Raw genomic sequence first — 17,505 nt, forward strand, 5'->3', positions numbered from 1 at the left:
GCATACAGCTGGTACTCACACAGAGAATAAGTATGAGAGATACAGAGAACAGCAAGCACAAAACTCTCCAGAAGTTGACAGTCTACATCGAGAGGGATGTAAATAACTTCTTAATTACGAGATACCTTTTTTTCTTGATATTAAATATCATAAAGTTTCTCAATGGACCTCTCTGATACCCAGTGGATTTCTTAGTCCTACTGATGCAAGATATAGTTTTTATCTGTCATATCGGCAACAATCAAAAAAATTGGTAATATAATGTTGGCAATGATGTAAAGAAAGATACCCACTCATACTTTCCACTGAGAGTATAAACTGATGTATAAATTGGTACAACCTCTGTGGGAAGCAATGTGGCAATTATCTATCAGAAATTTAAATGCCTACACCTTTTGACTCAGTATTTCCACTTCTAGGAATTTAAACTGCAAATACACTTGCACATGTGCAAAGTGGCATATGTACAAGATTAATGGTTACAGCATTGCTTAACTTAGCAAAAGACTGAAAGAATGTAAACGTGTGTCAGTAGAGAACTGGTTCCATGAATCCACACCATGCAACTCTCTCCAAGAATGAGGCTGGTCCATAAGTGCCAATAAGAATATACACCGAGACATGTTACTAGGTAAAAAGCCTAATAATGTATGCAAGCATTTGTGTGAGTTTGTATGCATGCCTCATTGTGTAATACAGAACAACAAACTGATAACTGAGGCTGCCTTCAGAGGGGGAAACAGGGTGGCTGAGAGACAGGGAAAACATATTTTGTCCCTTTTAATTGGTACCATGCGCCTGTGTTAACTATACAAAATTTTAACTGACTTAAAAATTAATAATTAAAATGTGTTTAGTATTTCCCAATCATTAGACTATTGACTGCTACTTTTTCTGCAAACAAGGGATAAGTTAACACTGCCGCCTAATATAATTTGGTTATATCATTTCCACTGCTAATTTGAAAGATCCCAACATAACCAGTCACAGTGAGAGCAGTATATATGAACAGATACAAAGCTTTAAAGAAAGCTCTTCAGTCCACATATTTCATCAAGAAGGGGACACAGGAAAGTTAAGATGTGGGAGAAATCATGCCAGGCCCAATAATCAATTGTTCTTTCAATTATTTCATACAAAATTCAATATTATGGAAATATAATTATAATTAATGGCATGACAACAACCGATAAAGACAAATAAAATGCATATAAAGAGGCGATATTAAATCTTTCTTGTAGTTTTATCATGGGGAGAATACATTCTGCTTTGGTGCCCAGAGTTCAAGTTACAAGAGTTAAACAGTTTGGGATTGGTTAATTATACTCAAAAAGGTTAATTAAACAATGTCAAATTGAGCTCCCCCACGAGTGGGCACTTTCTCCATCAATCTCTTCCAGAAAAAATTTTAAATGTTTCTGATAGCATCATACCTACTCCATGAAGCAGTACTATCTGCAACACATAAATTATTGGGTGCTTTGCTAGGTAAACAGCTCGCTCTTGAAGAAAAAAAGAAGAAGGGACATCCAAGGTCCAACAGCAATTTCTTCCATCTTTTTTTTCCGTCATCTTTTTAACAGCTTTGATGATGATTAAGAGCCTGTGCGTCTGTGGCCCTTTGTTGGATTCCTGGCCACAGCACTGACCACTGTATGAGTCCAAAAGTCTCTCTCTCAGCTACTTTCTAAGTGCCCCAGGGGTAAGAAATAGGTCTCACTCATCTTTCATCCCCAGACACTCAATAAATCTTGGCCAGCAGGCACTCAATAAATGTTAGCCATTATCATTAGCTCTATCATTCTTTTAACCATTATTTGAGTACCTACTGTGTGTCAGATATAAATGAAAACAGTACATGCATCTAGCTGAATGTTAATTTTTACAGTCACAACCACTTCTAAGACTAATAATCTAATGGAAAAATACAAGGCAATCTACCTGAGAAAGACTTCAGAGTAATGATCATAAAGATGATCAAAGAACTCGGGAGGAGAATGGATGCACAGAGCAAGAAATTAGAAGTTTTTAACAAAGAATTACAAAATATAAAGAAAAACCAAACAGAATTAAAGAATACAAAAACTAAAATGAAAAATACCCTAGAAGGAATCAACAGTAGATTAAATGAGGCAGAAGAACAGATCAGTGAGCTAGAAGAAAGAGTGGTGGAAATCACTGCTGGTGAACAGGAAATAGAAAAAAAGAATGAAAAGAATGAGGACAGTTTAAGAGACCTCTGAGACAATATCAAGCGCACTAATATTCACATTATAGGGGTCCCAGAAGGATAAGAGAGAGAGAAAGGGCCTGAGAAAATATTTGAAGAGATAATAGCTGAAAATGTCCAAAACCTGGAGAAGGAAACAGTCACCCAAGGCCAGGAAGCACAGAGTACCATACAGGATTAACCCACCAAGGAATACACCAGGACACATTGTAATCAAAATAACAAACATTAAAGATAAAGAGAGAATATTAAAAGCAACAAGGGAAAGCAACAAATAACATACAAGGGAACTCCCACAAGGCTATCAGCTGATTTTTCAGCAGAAACTCTGCAGACCAGAAGGAAGTGGCACAATATACTTAAAGTGATGAAAGAGAAAAACCTACAACCAAGAATACTCTACCCAGCAAGGCTCTCATTCAGATTTGATGGAGAAATCAAAAGCTTTACAGACAAGCAAAAGCTAAAAGAATCCAGCACCACCAAACCAGCTTTACAACAAATGCTAAAGGAACTTCTCTAGGCAGAAAAGAAAAGGCCACAACTAGAAACAAGAAAATTACAAAACGGAAAAGTTCACTGGCAAAGGCAAACAAACAATAAAGGTAGGATATTATCCACACACAAAGCTAGTAGGGAGGTTAAAAGACAAAAGTAGTAAAATCGTGTATCCACAAATAAGCAGTTAAGGGATACACAGAACAATCATATGTAAAATATAAAATCAAAAGTAGTAATCGTGAGGGGAGGAGAGTACAAATGCAGGGTATCTAAAAGGTCTCAGAAATTAAGAGATCAACAACTTAAAACTAGTGCATAAAAATATAGACTCCTATACAAAAACCTCATGGTAACTGCAAAACAAAAATCTATAATAGACGTGCACACAAAAAAGAAAGAGGAATCCAAATATAACAGTAAAGATAGTCATCAAATCACAAGAGAAGAGAACAAAAAAAAAGAGGGGGGAAAAAACCTACAAAAACAAATCCAAAACAATTAACAAAATGGCAATAGGAACATACATATCGATAATTACCTTAAAAGTAAATGGCCTAATTGCTCCAACCAAAAGACACAGACTGGCTGAATGGATACAAAAACAAGACCCATATATTTGCTGCCTACAAGAGACTCACTTCAGATCTAGAGACACATACAGACTGAAGTGAGGGGATGGAAAAAGATATCGCATGCAAATAGAAGTCGAAAGAAAGTCAGAGTAGCAATACTTATATCAGACAAAACAGACTTTAAAATAAAGATTGTTACAAGAGACAAAGAAGGATGGTAGATAATGGTCCAGAGAGAAAATCAATAAGGAAACACAGGCCTTAAATGACACATTAGACTATATGGACTTAATTCATATTTATAGAGTATTCCATCCTAAAGCAGCAGAATACACATTATTTTCAAGTGCACATGGAACATTCTCCAGGGTAGATCACATGCTGGGCCACAAAGCAAGCCTTGTTAAATTTAAGAAAACTGAAATCATATCAGCAAAAAAAGCATGCTTTTATCAGCAAAAAAGCATCTTTTCAGACCACAACACTATGAGGCTAGAAATCAACTACAAGAAAAAAACTGCAAAAAGATAAACATGTGGAGGCTAAACAATATGCTACTAAACAACCAATGGATCACTGAAGAAATCAAAGAGGGATTCAAAAAAATACCTAGAGACAAATGAAAATGAAAACACATTGATCCAAACTCTATGGGACACAGCAAAAGCAGTTCTAAGAGGGAAGTTTATAGCAAAACAAGCTTACCTCATAAACAACAAAAATCTCCAATAAACAACCTAACCTTATACCTAAAGCAACTAGAGAAAGAAGAACAAACAAAACCCAAAGTTAGTAGAAGGAAAGAAATCATAGAGATCAGAACAGAAATAAATGAAAGAGAGAGTTTAAAAACAAGAGAAAAGATCAATAAAAGCTGGTTCTCTGAAAAGATAAACAAAATTGATAAACCTTTAGCCAGACTCATCAAGGAAAAAAAAGGGAAAAGGCCCAAATCAATAAAATAAGAAATGTAAAAGAAGTTACAACCAACGTCACAGAAAGTCAAAGGATCATAAGAGACTACTACGAGCAACTATATGCCAATAAAATGGATAACCTAGAAGAAATGGTCAAGTTCTTAGAGAGGTATGATCTCACAAGACTGAACCGGGAAGAAACAGAAAATATGAACAGACCACTTACCAGTACTGAAATTGAATCAGTAATTTTAAAACTCCCAACAAGCAAAAGTCCAGGACCAGATGGCTTCACAGGTGAATTCTACCAAACATTTAGAGAAGAGTTAAAACCTATCCTTCCTAAACTATTGCAAAAAATTGCAGAGGAAGGAACACTTCTGAACTCATTCTATGAAGCCACCATCACAGTGATAACAAAACCAGACAAAGGTATCACACACACAAAAACAGAAAATTACAGGCCAATATCACTGATGAACACAGATGCAAAACTCCTCAACAAAGTACTAGCAAACTGACTCCAACAATACACGTAAAGGATCATACACCATGATCAAGTGGGATTTATCCCAGGGATGCAAGAATTTTTCAGTATCCACAAATCAATCTATGTGATACACCACATTAACAAACTGAAGAGCAAAAACCATATCATTTCAATAGATGCAGAAAAAGCTCTTGATAAAATTCAATGTCCGTTTATGATTAAAAACTCTTCAGAAAGTGGGCATAGAGGGAACATACCTCAACATAATAAAGGCCATAAATGACAAACCTACAGCTAACATCATACTCAACGGTGAAAAGCTGAAAGCATTTCCTCTAAGATCAGGAACAAGATGCCCACTCGCACCACTTTTATTCAACATGGTTTTGGAAGTCCTAGCCACAGCAATCAGAGAAGAAAAAGAAATAAAAGGAATCCAAATTGGAAAAGAAGTAAAACTGTCACTGTTTGCAGATAACATGATGCTGTACATAGAAAATCCTAAAGACACTACCAGAAAACTACTAGAGCTCATCAATGAATTCAGTAAAGTTTCCTAGAGTAATGGAAATAAAAACAAAAATAAACAAATGGGACTGAATTAAACTTAAAAGCTTTTGCACAGCAAAGGAAACTATAAACAAAACGAAAAGACAACCTATGGACTGGGAGAAAATATTTGCAAACAATGTTACCGACAAGGGATTAATTTCCAACATATACAAACAGATCATACACCTTAATATCAAAAAAGTAAACAATCCAATCTAAAAATGGGCAGAAGAACTAAATAGACATATCTCCAAAGAGGACAACAAAATGGCCAATAGACACATGAAAAGATGCTTAACATAGGGGAAATGCAAATCAGAACCACAATGAGATACCACCTCACACCTGTCAAAATGGCTATCATCAAGAAGACAAGGGACAACAGGTTCTGGCGAGGATGTGGTAAAAAGGGAACTCTCATACACTGTTGGTGAGAACCTAAAGTTGGTCCAACCACTATAGAAAACAATATGGAGGTTCCTCAAAAAATTAAAAATAGATCTACCATATGATTCAGCAATTCTACTTCTGGGCATATACCCAAAGGAAATGAAAACAGGATTTCAAGAGATATACTCACTCCCATGTTTATCACAGCATTATTCACAATAGCCAAGATTACGAAACAACCGAAATGCCCATTAGTAGATGAATGGATAAAAACTATGTGGTGCATATACACAATGGAATATTATTCAGCCACGAGAAAGGAAGATATCCTGCCATTTGCAACAAGATGGATAGACCTTGAGCACATGATGCTAAGCGAGATAAGTCAGACAAAGACAAATACTGTATGATATCACTTATATGTGGAATCTAAAAATTCAACAAGGTCCTACTGTAAAGCACAGGGAACTATATTCACTCTCCTGGGATAAACCATAACAGAAAAGAACATATAAAGAATGTACATATGTGTATAACTGAGTCATTTTGCTATACAGCAGAAATTAACATTATATTGTAAATTAACTATACTTCAATAAAAAATAAATTAAAAAAATAAAAATAAAAAAGTTAAACCTATAAAAAACAGAGAGTAAAATGATGGTTGCCAGGGGATAGGGGGTGGTGATAAGAGTGACAGTGTTTAAGGGTACAAATTTGTAATGAGAAGTAAATAAGCCATAGAGACCTAATCCATAGTATAATGAATACAGACAATAATACTGTACTATAATTACGTAATGTGATAAATATCGCTACACTGGCCACCATATTACAATACACAAATGTATCAAAGTAACACGTTGTACACCTTAAACTTACACAATGTTACACATCAAATTTATTCAATTTTTAAAAGGGGGAGTGCTGGGTGAGGACTGATTACTGGGCAGTCCTGTAGCCAAGCCTGACAGTTACAGCACGCTCCGTCCACAAACCGTGTACATTCCTAATGCTGCCCTTCCCTTGCTCCAAAAGGTCAACTGCCATTTAAAAGAGGAGAGACAAGGAAAATGACCATAGAGTAAACTTCCAGAAGGGACTAGTGTGAGAGCCAACGATTTGAAAGCCACTCCCAAGTAAAGAAATCCTTGAATTTTTACCAACAAAAAAGCACCTGTTTACTGGTTGTTGAAAGATTGTTTACACACATTTCCATCCAGGATCACTCAATTGTCAAGAATACATTATTCCAAGCCTGTGACAAAACAATGTCATTTCTTGCTCATTTCCTGATTAAAGCTTTTAGACAGCTGGGCATTCTCATTTCTCAGAACTGCAGGGAGCTATGCAAATTTCCACGCAGCAACTCCAAGATCACTAATCTAAGGAAAGCATGTGCCAACAGAATACCAGATTTTATGTTGTTTCAGTAAGAGGAGGAGGGGCAGGTTAATCTAATCACCCTGTGTGTGGTCACCTGACTGTGGTTAACAAAAAGATCAAATGCTAAACTGTACAATCAGCAGAAAACTGCTAAGTAATGAGGCATTTCATATTACAAAAGGAGTGGGAAGAGGGGGGTGAAATTCTTACATTTCTTGGAAACAGATACTGTAGCAATAAAAATAATCATACCAAGCTTACAGGAATGATAGGTGGAGCATTTTAATTATCACAAGGAGTTAGAAGCATAACTATAAATCAGTCTCTCTCTCTCTCCCACCCACACACACACACACATGCACACGCACGCGCACATGTGCACATGGCACACACAGTCAGTAAGACTGTAAGATACTTCTAGCAAAGGATGGCTAACTAGGGCCGAAGTCATCAGCAATGAGAAACAGGTGGGCACTCATAATTAGACTCACTGTACAGCCATGACCACGCATTTGGCACTCAGGCCCCACTACTGATATTTCTCTTTCCATTAAGGAGCAGCTGGGCTTGGAAAGGTAGCGGCACTGGCTCAGGAAGCTGACACTTCAGCTCAAGTTCTGGCTCTGACACTGCTGAGGGCGTAACCTTTGGTGCCTCACTTTTGTTAGCTGTCAAATGGGAGATTAAAATATTCTGAAGATCAAATGAGATCTTGTGGATAAAGGCACAGCCTCTGGGTCCCAAGGTTGTCAGGCTCTGATTATCAGCAGGAGAGGGAACCCCACCCACCAACCTGTACAGGGCCACATACTGAGGGGTGATGAGTATTAAAAGGGAAAAACTTCCTAGTATAACAACTCCTAAGTGCGGTTGGTCTGGCAGAAGTCTCAAAAATGTACTTCCAGGACTTCCCTGGTGGCACAGTGGTTAAGAATCTGCCTGCCAATGCAGGGGACAGCAGTTCGATTCCTGGTCCAGGAAGATCTCACGTGCCGCGGAGCAACTAAGCCCATGCGCCACAGCTACTGAGCCTGTGCCCTAGAGCCCGCACGCTGCAACGACTGAGCCCACGTGCCACAACTACTGAAGCCCGCGTGCCTAAGCCCATGCTCCGCAACACGAGAAGCCAACGTAACGAGAAGCCCATGCACCGCAACGAAGAGTAGCCCCTGCTGGCTGCAATTAGAGAAAGCCCACGCACAGCAACGAAGACCCAACACAGCCAAAAATAAATAAAATTTAAAAAAAATTTTTTTTAATGTACTTCCATGCGCTCTCTCTCAGAAAGCTATTAGGAAGTGTGTTCTACCAAATCAAGCGAGTAAAATGAGAGAGAAGGATCCAGGACCCAGGGTAGGCAGTAATGAGGGAGAGGTGATGGGGATTTCCTGGCTGACCACCAGGCAGCAGCTTCAAGAGCGACCAGTTCAGCTGGAAGGCACTGGTACTTTTCCAGGCAGGGGAGGGGAGGAGGGAGGAGTAGAGGGAGGGAGTGAGGCGGTGAGGGAGAGAGGAGAGACAGAGAGAGGGACTAAGAGGCATTTCATAGAACTGTTTCGTTCAAGGTATGAGAAGATTTGGATATCCTAGGACAACTCAACAAACAAACAAAATTATTATCTCTAGGGAAAATGAAAAGTTATATAAGGAAATTAATTACAGTATATTCATGCTTCAATAAATGTCAACATCGCTATAGTAATGAAAACATTAAATAGAGATTAAACCAAAACCTAAGATATAAGCACATACAAGGAGGATGGCATATGGGGGTGGTGGTGAAAGAGCTAAATTCTTCAACTACCATCATAGGTAACAGATAATGTCCTATAAGTGACAAAGCAAGAGATAGCAGCACTTGCCTATTATTTAGAAGTAGAGCAGCAAATACTAGAAACAACAGCTCAAACAGAAAAGTGATTGTCTGTTAAAAGTAAGACAAGGACATGAGAAGGGACAAGGAGCTGCTGTTTACTCAAATAGGAGTTTTAAAGCATATACACACACACATACATACACACACACGTATATATTATACACAAATATTATACACATACATTATATATACCATATAACTTTGACTAAAAAGTTAACAATTTTAGGGCTTCCCTGGTGGCGCAGTGGTTGAGAGTCTGCCTGCCAACGGAGGGGACACGGGTTCGAGCCCTGGTCTGGGAAGATCCCATGTGCCGCGGAGCAGCTGGGCCCGTGAGCCACAATTACTGAGCCTGTGCGTCTGGAGCCTGTGCTCCGCAACAAGAGAGGCCGTGATAGTGAGAGGCCCGCGCACCGTGATGAAGAGTGGCCCCCGCTTGCCACAACTAGAGAAAGCCCTCACACAGAAACGAAGACCCAACACAGCCATAAATAAATAAATAAACAAATACTTAAAAAAAAAAAAGTAAAAGTCTATAAAAAAAAAAGTTAACAATTTTAGAGGCATACATGCTTGTCCCCCCAAAATAAATCAAACAGTAAAAGAGGGTATAAAGCAAAAGGTAAAGGTATACCCATTCCCTCGAAAAATCTCATTCCTCCTCCCCTAGGAACCATTAATGAGTAGTGTGTGTGTGTGTGTGTGTGTGTGTGTGTGTGTGTGTGTGTGTGTGTGTGTGTGTGTGTGTGTGTGTGTGTGTGTGTGTGTGTGTGTGTCCCCAGGTGCGTCCCTACTTGTTTTTACTACAAATGGACTCTTACGATATGCAGTGTTTCCTCTGTTGAAGCAGCACAGAATCGAATCGAACTCTAGAGTATACCAGTATCAGAGTGGACGATCTGGCTGTGAGGGAAAGGAGATTACAGAACGTGGAAGTCTGACCAATCAGAAATACCCAGATTAAAGGGCGCTAAATCAGAGCTGGGAGCAAGGGGAACCTGGGGAAATGGGAGGGTGGGAAATCAGAGGGCAGACACCTCCTTGGGGACATGCGGACACTGCCTCTGCCTTCCACTCCCCCAGATGGACACACGGGGAGCCACGTGTTCGTCACCATACCATAAACGGAAGTACACCCACTGTCACCGCTGGCTCTCTGGCACACTGATGGAGAAAAAGACTTGTGGCACATCAAACTTCGGCTGTTTCTGAGGTCTGGCAGAATCTCCACTGCCACGTATGCCATTGGGACTCAGGGGGTAGAGACTGGAGCATAAAATACACACCTCACGTCAATATATACCTCATCTGCTCCTGCCCTGAGGCCATCCCCCTTCTGCTAAGTTTCTGTATCTTTGGCTGGTTAAATGGATAACTTATCTGAAGCTGGGGCTGAAGACAGTCCTCTTTCCTCCAGGATATAACCCACATAAAACCATGCAGTTGTCTCCAGTCTTCAGCAATTACAAACAACACCATGTCAAGCATCACTGTGTCTGTAACTTTGCACACATACACAAGTGTAACTGGGGACAAATTCCCAAAAAGTGAAAGCTCTGGGTCAAACATTTGGTGCATCCTTACTTTTAACAGATAAATTAAAACTGGCCTCCAAACAGTTTGTCTCAATTACACTCCCACCAATAGCATGAAAGAGTGCTGGTTTCTCCATATTGGGTATCTTTAAACTTCTTAATGTTTGCCAGTGTGTTAAGAGAAAATGATATTTAATTTACATTTCTTTAATTAGTAAAAATAAGGTTGATCAGCTCTTCATATGCTTACCATCCATTTGACTTTCTTTTCCTGTGATCTCCTAGATTTAACTCTATGGCATTCAGGACACAGTAACAGAAGAATAGAAGAAAGGGCATGCAACATCACTTTTAAATCCTTTTGCCAAGGTTATTAAGTCTCAACTATGTGCCAGGCCCTTCATCATGCAGTGGGGTTCAAGATGGCCCCTGATCTCCAGGGCCTCACCACCTAGCAAGGCTGGAACCCCAAGTAGAGTGGGCATGCACACCAGCTCTTAATCACCAGGTGACCTCAAACGAGGTACTAACCTCCCTGAACTGAATAGTCCTTATACTAGTTTCTTACCAACAAAGTGGATTTATTCTCTTAAACTTCTGGAGGCCAAAAGTCCAGAAACCGTCTCACTGGGCTAAAATCGAAGTGCTGGCAGGGCCGAGTTCCTTCTGGAAGCTCTAGGGGAGATGGTTTCCATGCCTTTCCCAGCTTCTAGGGGTTGCCTGCATTCCTTGGCTTATAGGCCCTTCCTCCACCTTCAAGGCCAGCAGTGTAGAATTGTCAAAGCTCTTTCTTTCTGATCTCTGCTTCCATCATCACAGACACTGATCCTCCCACTTCCCTCTGTTTATTTAAATTTTAGTTGTGGTCAATTACACATAACAAAATTTACCACCTTAACCATTTCTAAGTGTACAGTTCAGTAGTGTTAAGTACGTTCACATGGTGTGCAACCAGTCTCCAGAACTTTTTCATCTTGCAAAACTGAAACTCTGTACCCACTAAACAACAACTCCCCACTCTTCCCTCCCCCCAGCTCCTGGTAACCACTGTTCTACTTTCTGTCTTTAGGAGTTTGACTACTTTAGATACCTCATATAAATGAAATCATACAGTATTTATGTTTTTGTGACTGGTTTACTTCACTTAGCATAATGTCCTCAGGGCTCAACCACGTTGTAGCATGTGTCTTCTTCTGAATAGTATTCTATTGTATGGATATACCACATTTTGTTTATTCATGTATCCAACTGATGGACATTTGAGTTGCTTTCACCTTTTGGCTATTGTGAATAATGTTACTATGAACATGGGTATACAATATGTTTTTGAGACCCTGCTTTCGATAATTTTGGATGTACACCGAGAAGTAGAACTGCTGGATCATACAGTAATTCCAGTTTTAATTTTTTGAGGAACCGCCATACTGTTTTCCATATTTACTGCACCATTTTACATTCCCACCGACAGTACACAAGGGTTCCAATTTTTCCACATCCTCACTGGTTCTTGTTAATTTTTTGTATAGCAGTCATTCTAATGGGTGTGAGGTGATTTCACTGTGGTTTTGATATGCATTTCCCTAATGATTAGTGGTATCAAGCATCTTTTCATATGCTTATTGGCCAACTGTAAATCCTCTTTGGAAAAATGTCCATTTAGGTCCTTTGTCCATTTTTAATCAGGCTATTTGCGGGGGAGGGGGTTGCAGTTGCTGAGTTATAAGAGTTCTTTATTATTCTGGATATTAACCCCTTACCAGACATATGATCTGCAAATATTTTCTCCCATTTCATTTTATTTTCACTCCGTTGATTGTGTTCTTTGATGCACAGATGTTTTTAATTTTTATATAGTCCAATTTATCTATTTTTATTTTTGGTGCCTTTATGCCTCCGTCTATAAGAACCCTGGTGATTTTAATCTCCCTATCTTAAGAGCCTTCACTTAATCATAGTTGCAAAGTCCCTTTTGCCACATAAGGTAACATATTCACAGGTTCTGGGGATTAGAATGTAAATGTCTTCGGGGAGCCATTATTCAGCCTATCTCATCTTTTAAATGAGAATAATGGCAGTATATAACTCAAGGGTTGTTACGACAACTAAATAAAATAATACATGAACTGAGCTTAGAACAGTGCCCGGTAAATGTTAGAGGTTATTATAAAACAATACAAAGTGCTACAGGAGAGTAAGGGTACGGGTAAGAATAGAAGCTGGGGCCATTCTGCCCGGGGAGAATGAAATGCCTTCCCAAAAGGGATAACATACCAATTTGGTGATAAGAAATGAGTAGGATTTGGAGGGTCTGAAAAGGGAGGCCAAAAGGGAAAATTCTGAACTTTCTTCCACATTCTTACATTGGCATTAACATCTCAGAAATCTCGTTTCTTTCCCAAGAAGCCACATCTGCTTTCAGACAGGAGCTACACAGTGATTGATATACATATATATGTATATGTATATATACTTTTTAATTTACTTATTTATTAGGAAACACAGCTGAATTTCTGAGTCTCTCTTTAATAAACAACTCACAAACTTTTTCCCAGCAAACTATTTTTAGAGTAGAAAGGGATTTTTTTAAAAGGATCGGCAGCAGCTCATATTTATAAAATTTGTCCTTAAAGCTTAAAAATTGATCTAAAAATTTGGTGACAGCCCTGCCCCACCCTCATCCCTCAACACCAGAAAAGGCAGGCATAGCATGCTTGAGACTCTGGGTTTTTAAAGCTATCCTCTGCTTGGCAGCTCTTCTCCCTGGAATGTTCACAGTAAATAGCAGGTAGATGCAACAATGAAGGAAAATAATCTCTATTGCAGTTATTCTCATTTCTCCTTTCATACATGCTGGGAAGCTGCAATAATTAACTGGCTGAGATGTTGAACAATTTCTCAACTTGCCCTTGTCCTCTCATGATCAACCTTCTCCCTGCCCCCACCACTGATAAGAGAAACTTAGCTTCGGTTCCAGCAGAGCTTCAGTATTTCTTCCATGGAGGTTAATTTGCTCTGAACCCAGGGCACACTGGGGAGCCCGACAAACAAGCCGTGTGGTTTTCGGTCACACGTAGGAGACGTGTTGATAACAATGCATCGCACTTTTATCAATTTTCCAGTCGACTGCAATCAAACACGAAACACATGGACACATAAAACACACATGCTGGTTGCAACTTATGAGATTTTTACCCAGCCACAAACACAGATGCAGAGAACTGCAGGATTTATTATCCTCCTGAGCCAGCTTGTTGTTCTCCGTCCACTTGGGCCAATCAGCTATAACCATGCCAGCTCAACAGTAAAAGGCACCGCCAAAGGGTTCAATACATAAAGGGCATGCTGGTGACTCTGTTTTAAGGCTCCATGATATGTTGCAGGGGAAAAAAGTGCACGGTAATATGTAGGGTTCAACCAAAATTAACAGCATCGTTTTATAGTTCATACCCCCACCTTATAAATGAGAGATCTGAACTCAATACATGTTGTCCATGACCCCAGTAATCACTCAGAGTGAGGCTCAAATCCACCCAACGTAACTGACTCAGCCCCATAACCAAACAGCATGTATCATGGGCATTCCCAGATGCACGGAACAATTTTGGCTGGCATCTGTCTTTGGGCTCAAACAATATGAGCAAAGAACTGTGTTCTCCTTGAAGGCAAAGAAACAGATACAAAATACTTATTTGTGGTGTCTATGTTTGGAAGAAACAGAATATGCTGAATTTTCAACATGAAATAGATGTTCACAATAGGAAGATTAAAATGAAGCCAAAGTGTTCCAAGACTGATACCCAATTCTGCATTTTCTGATGAGTAATCCCATGGCCTGATTTATGAGTCAACACAGGAGTACAACATTAATTATTTCAGACACTTCCAACATCCACAAAAGCCTAGATGTGACTGTTGAAGCATTCGGGTTGAAATGTCGGAGAGAACTCAGCATTTTACATCTTGTTCTCCTGTCGGCCCAAGTTCAGTACAGAGTTTATTAATTAGTAAGATCCATGTAAAGTTTCCTATCTTGAAAATAGATAAACCTCTTGTTAAGTAAAAAGAGGCTCTCCACTCTATTTATAATTTATTTTCATTGCAAATAATCACTGCATGTTTTTGCTCCCTTTCAAATCAATATTATTATTGATTTAGCATCACTTGGCAAACAAACAGAAGGAAACAAAAGTCTTAAGTACTTTCTAGGCAAAAACACCCAAAGCCACAGTGCTATTTGTAAGGCTGACGTTACTCATGACATAAATGCCAAAATGAACATGGGGCACTTCATGTCTTTCTCAAGTAGAAGATGTTTAATACAGTGTGTGCTTGTAGTAAGTCAAAAGATTGAACTCTCACATTCCAACGTGACCATGGAGTAATACAGATAAACAAAACCCCTAGGAAAGTCTCCAAACAAGGCAGCCATTGGCTTTAATCTTCTCTCTAATCGATATTATGAAGCATTTCTAAACGGCAGATAAGACATACAATATCATATAATCAGAGATCAAAATCCAGAATGTTATCCTTTCCAAGTTCTTAGGTTGAAATCAGACTATGATAATAATCTCAGCCCACAATCCTCCTCGCCCACTTAAAATGTAAACATACAGTATAGACCAAGGGTTCTGACCCTGGGATTCATAGACAAACATCTAAATGTTAAAATGGGCAAAAGTTATGAAAAATAGTTCACCAAAGAAGAACTACATATGGTCAACAGACATATGAAAATATCAACTTAGTAGTAACCAGAGATGCAAATATCCAACAATGAGATACACTGCAGGAGACACTGGATTTGTAAGGGAGATTCTAACCAGGGAATGGGGAATGGAGCCTTCTCCTACGCTACTGGTGGCAGTCCAAGTTGGCACACTTTGGCGAAGACCAGTTGGCAACAGGGATCATATGTTTTGGGGAAAAAAACGAAGCAAAAACCACTCATGCTCTAAACCCTGTAACTCGACTTACAGGCACTCATCCAAGGGAAGTATTTGCAGATGTGCTCAAAGGTGGATTTAAAGGATCACAATTTGCTCTTTATGAAAAAATTAGAGCAATCTAAGATATTAACAATTGGGACACAATGAGGTAGGGCTTTGTGTTTTCAAAGTCGACCTCTGAGAGTAGCCGGGATGCCTAGGACCCCTCAAAGGCTATGGGGAGGGTGACCATGGACCGTGACCTTGAGACGATCGGCCTGGGTTCCCCACCCCTACCTCAATGGTACAGCTCTGCTTCCATCTGACTTGCCTTTGAAGAGAGGGTTCTGCAACTTCAAAAAGCTTGCAAACCATTACCAGTGTTGTAGAAAATGAAGTGATACTATGTTAAACTTAAAAGTTGGTTATAGTGAAGACTTGGTATCCAGGTAAAAATGACTGTTATTTCTTTTAAGAGTGTATCTTTTTAGTGCACTATTTTTAATTTTTTTCCTTTGCTAAGCATTTGTTTTATTTTAGTTGTTTTATTTATTCTAAAAATAAAAATATTAATAGTTTTGAATACTTTAAAAAATTGGTTACAATTTTGTTATGTGTATTTTACCACAGTTAAAACCTTATTTAAAAAATTGGCTGCAAAACACCACCTACAGTATGATCCCATTTTTGTAGAAAAATAATACTTATCCATGTTTAAGACAAATGACTGGAAAGTGAGAAAGTGAACTCTCAACCATGGTTATCTCTAGAAGGTGGGATGAAGATTATTTTCATCTCACGTTCCTTTCTTCATTTCATAAATTTTAAATATGTACATTAAGAAAGAAAATACCTGTGTTGGTGGTAAAAAAAAAATTAAAGAAATTCAAAACATTGATTAAAGTGGAAGAGAAAAAGAGAGAAAATAGCTCAGGAAAGTTACTCAAATTATTTTTGATGACAGTGTCCTTTTTAACACTCAAGGTTATTACCGACAATAAGAGAGTCCCTTCTGCTTCTGAGAGCGATGTTAGGAGAAATCCATTGCTAGTGGTGAACTCAAATAGCTGAAGAGCAATCGTTCAATAAAGGGAGTCCCCAGTCACCTCTAACAGCTTTGGGAAGCTTTGGGACCATCAAGGCAGAAGCAAGGGGAAAAAAATGGAAGGAGAGAGGTCAAAGGAAAGATAGCAATCAGAAAACTCAGGCCAGAACAGCTCGGGGCCAGTTTTTAAATTTTCAAGGGGAAAATTCTAGACATAATAAGGGATATTTTCCCAGCTTCCTGAGTCACCACCCACACTCCCTCATTTCCTCTCCTTTGCAACACTGAACACTGAACACGAAAATTAACAGGAGCTGTAATAATGACTCCCAGGAGGAATAGTTTCTGCACAAGAGAAAGTCAAAGAAAGCATTCAGAATTCTGGGAATATCCCATAGAGATGGGTGAGGGTGAAAGCAATGCAAAACGAGAAGTGCGGAGGTGGTTTGTCAGGGAAAGGGTGGGGCAGGGGGTGTGAGCTCTAAATTACACACAATTCCAAAACCTCCAGCTCTCTCCTCCTCCTCACCTTCCCCCCCCCCCATGACAGGTGCCACATGACCATGAGGAAACCTACTCACCGGGTGGGGCTTTGAGGCGCACCTATTTTTGTCTGCTTGCAGCATTTTTTGCACTGGTCAGAAACCAGATGTAGCTTCGACTCAGCCCAGCTCACTCTGCCTGACAAGAGTTCCTGGAGCAGCCTATTTACTCCAGGAGAGAGAGAGACCCACACACAGACACACAGAGGCACAGACATACAGACAGACACAGACCCACAGACAGTCACACACAGACATACATAGAGGTGGACACAGACACGTACAGATGGACACACGCAGACACACACAGATAGACACAGACAAACAGGCATAGACATACAGACACAGACATGTACATAGAGAAATATAGACAGACAGACACACACACACACACACACACACAGATACACAGAGAGCAGAGACACCCAGAAGAAGAGATCCTTCAGGCTCCAGAGGCGGTCCATCGTGAAGGTAACCTTAATAGCTGTGTTTCCTTCCTCTCTCCACCTCTAGCTTACCAAGCTGTCACTCATTCTAGGGG

At 39.5% G+C, this 17,505-nt stretch overlaps 1 protein-coding gene across 3 annotated transcripts in view; it reads right to left on the bottom strand.

The window, feature by feature from the left end:
• The window catches only part of SH3KBP1 (SH3 domain containing kinase binding protein 1), a 340,352-nt gene that overhangs the window by 215,802 nt on the left and 107,045 nt on the right, over window positions 1–17,505 (bottom strand). The window lies entirely within an intron of this gene.

The sequence above is a fragment of the Balaenoptera musculus genome, chromosome X (genome assembly GCF_009873245.2).
Source record: "Balaenoptera musculus isolate JJ_BM4_2016_0621 chromosome X, mBalMus1.pri.v3, whole genome shotgun sequence".
NCBI lineage: Eukaryota > Metazoa > Chordata > Mammalia > Artiodactyla > Balaenopteridae > Balaenoptera > Balaenoptera musculus.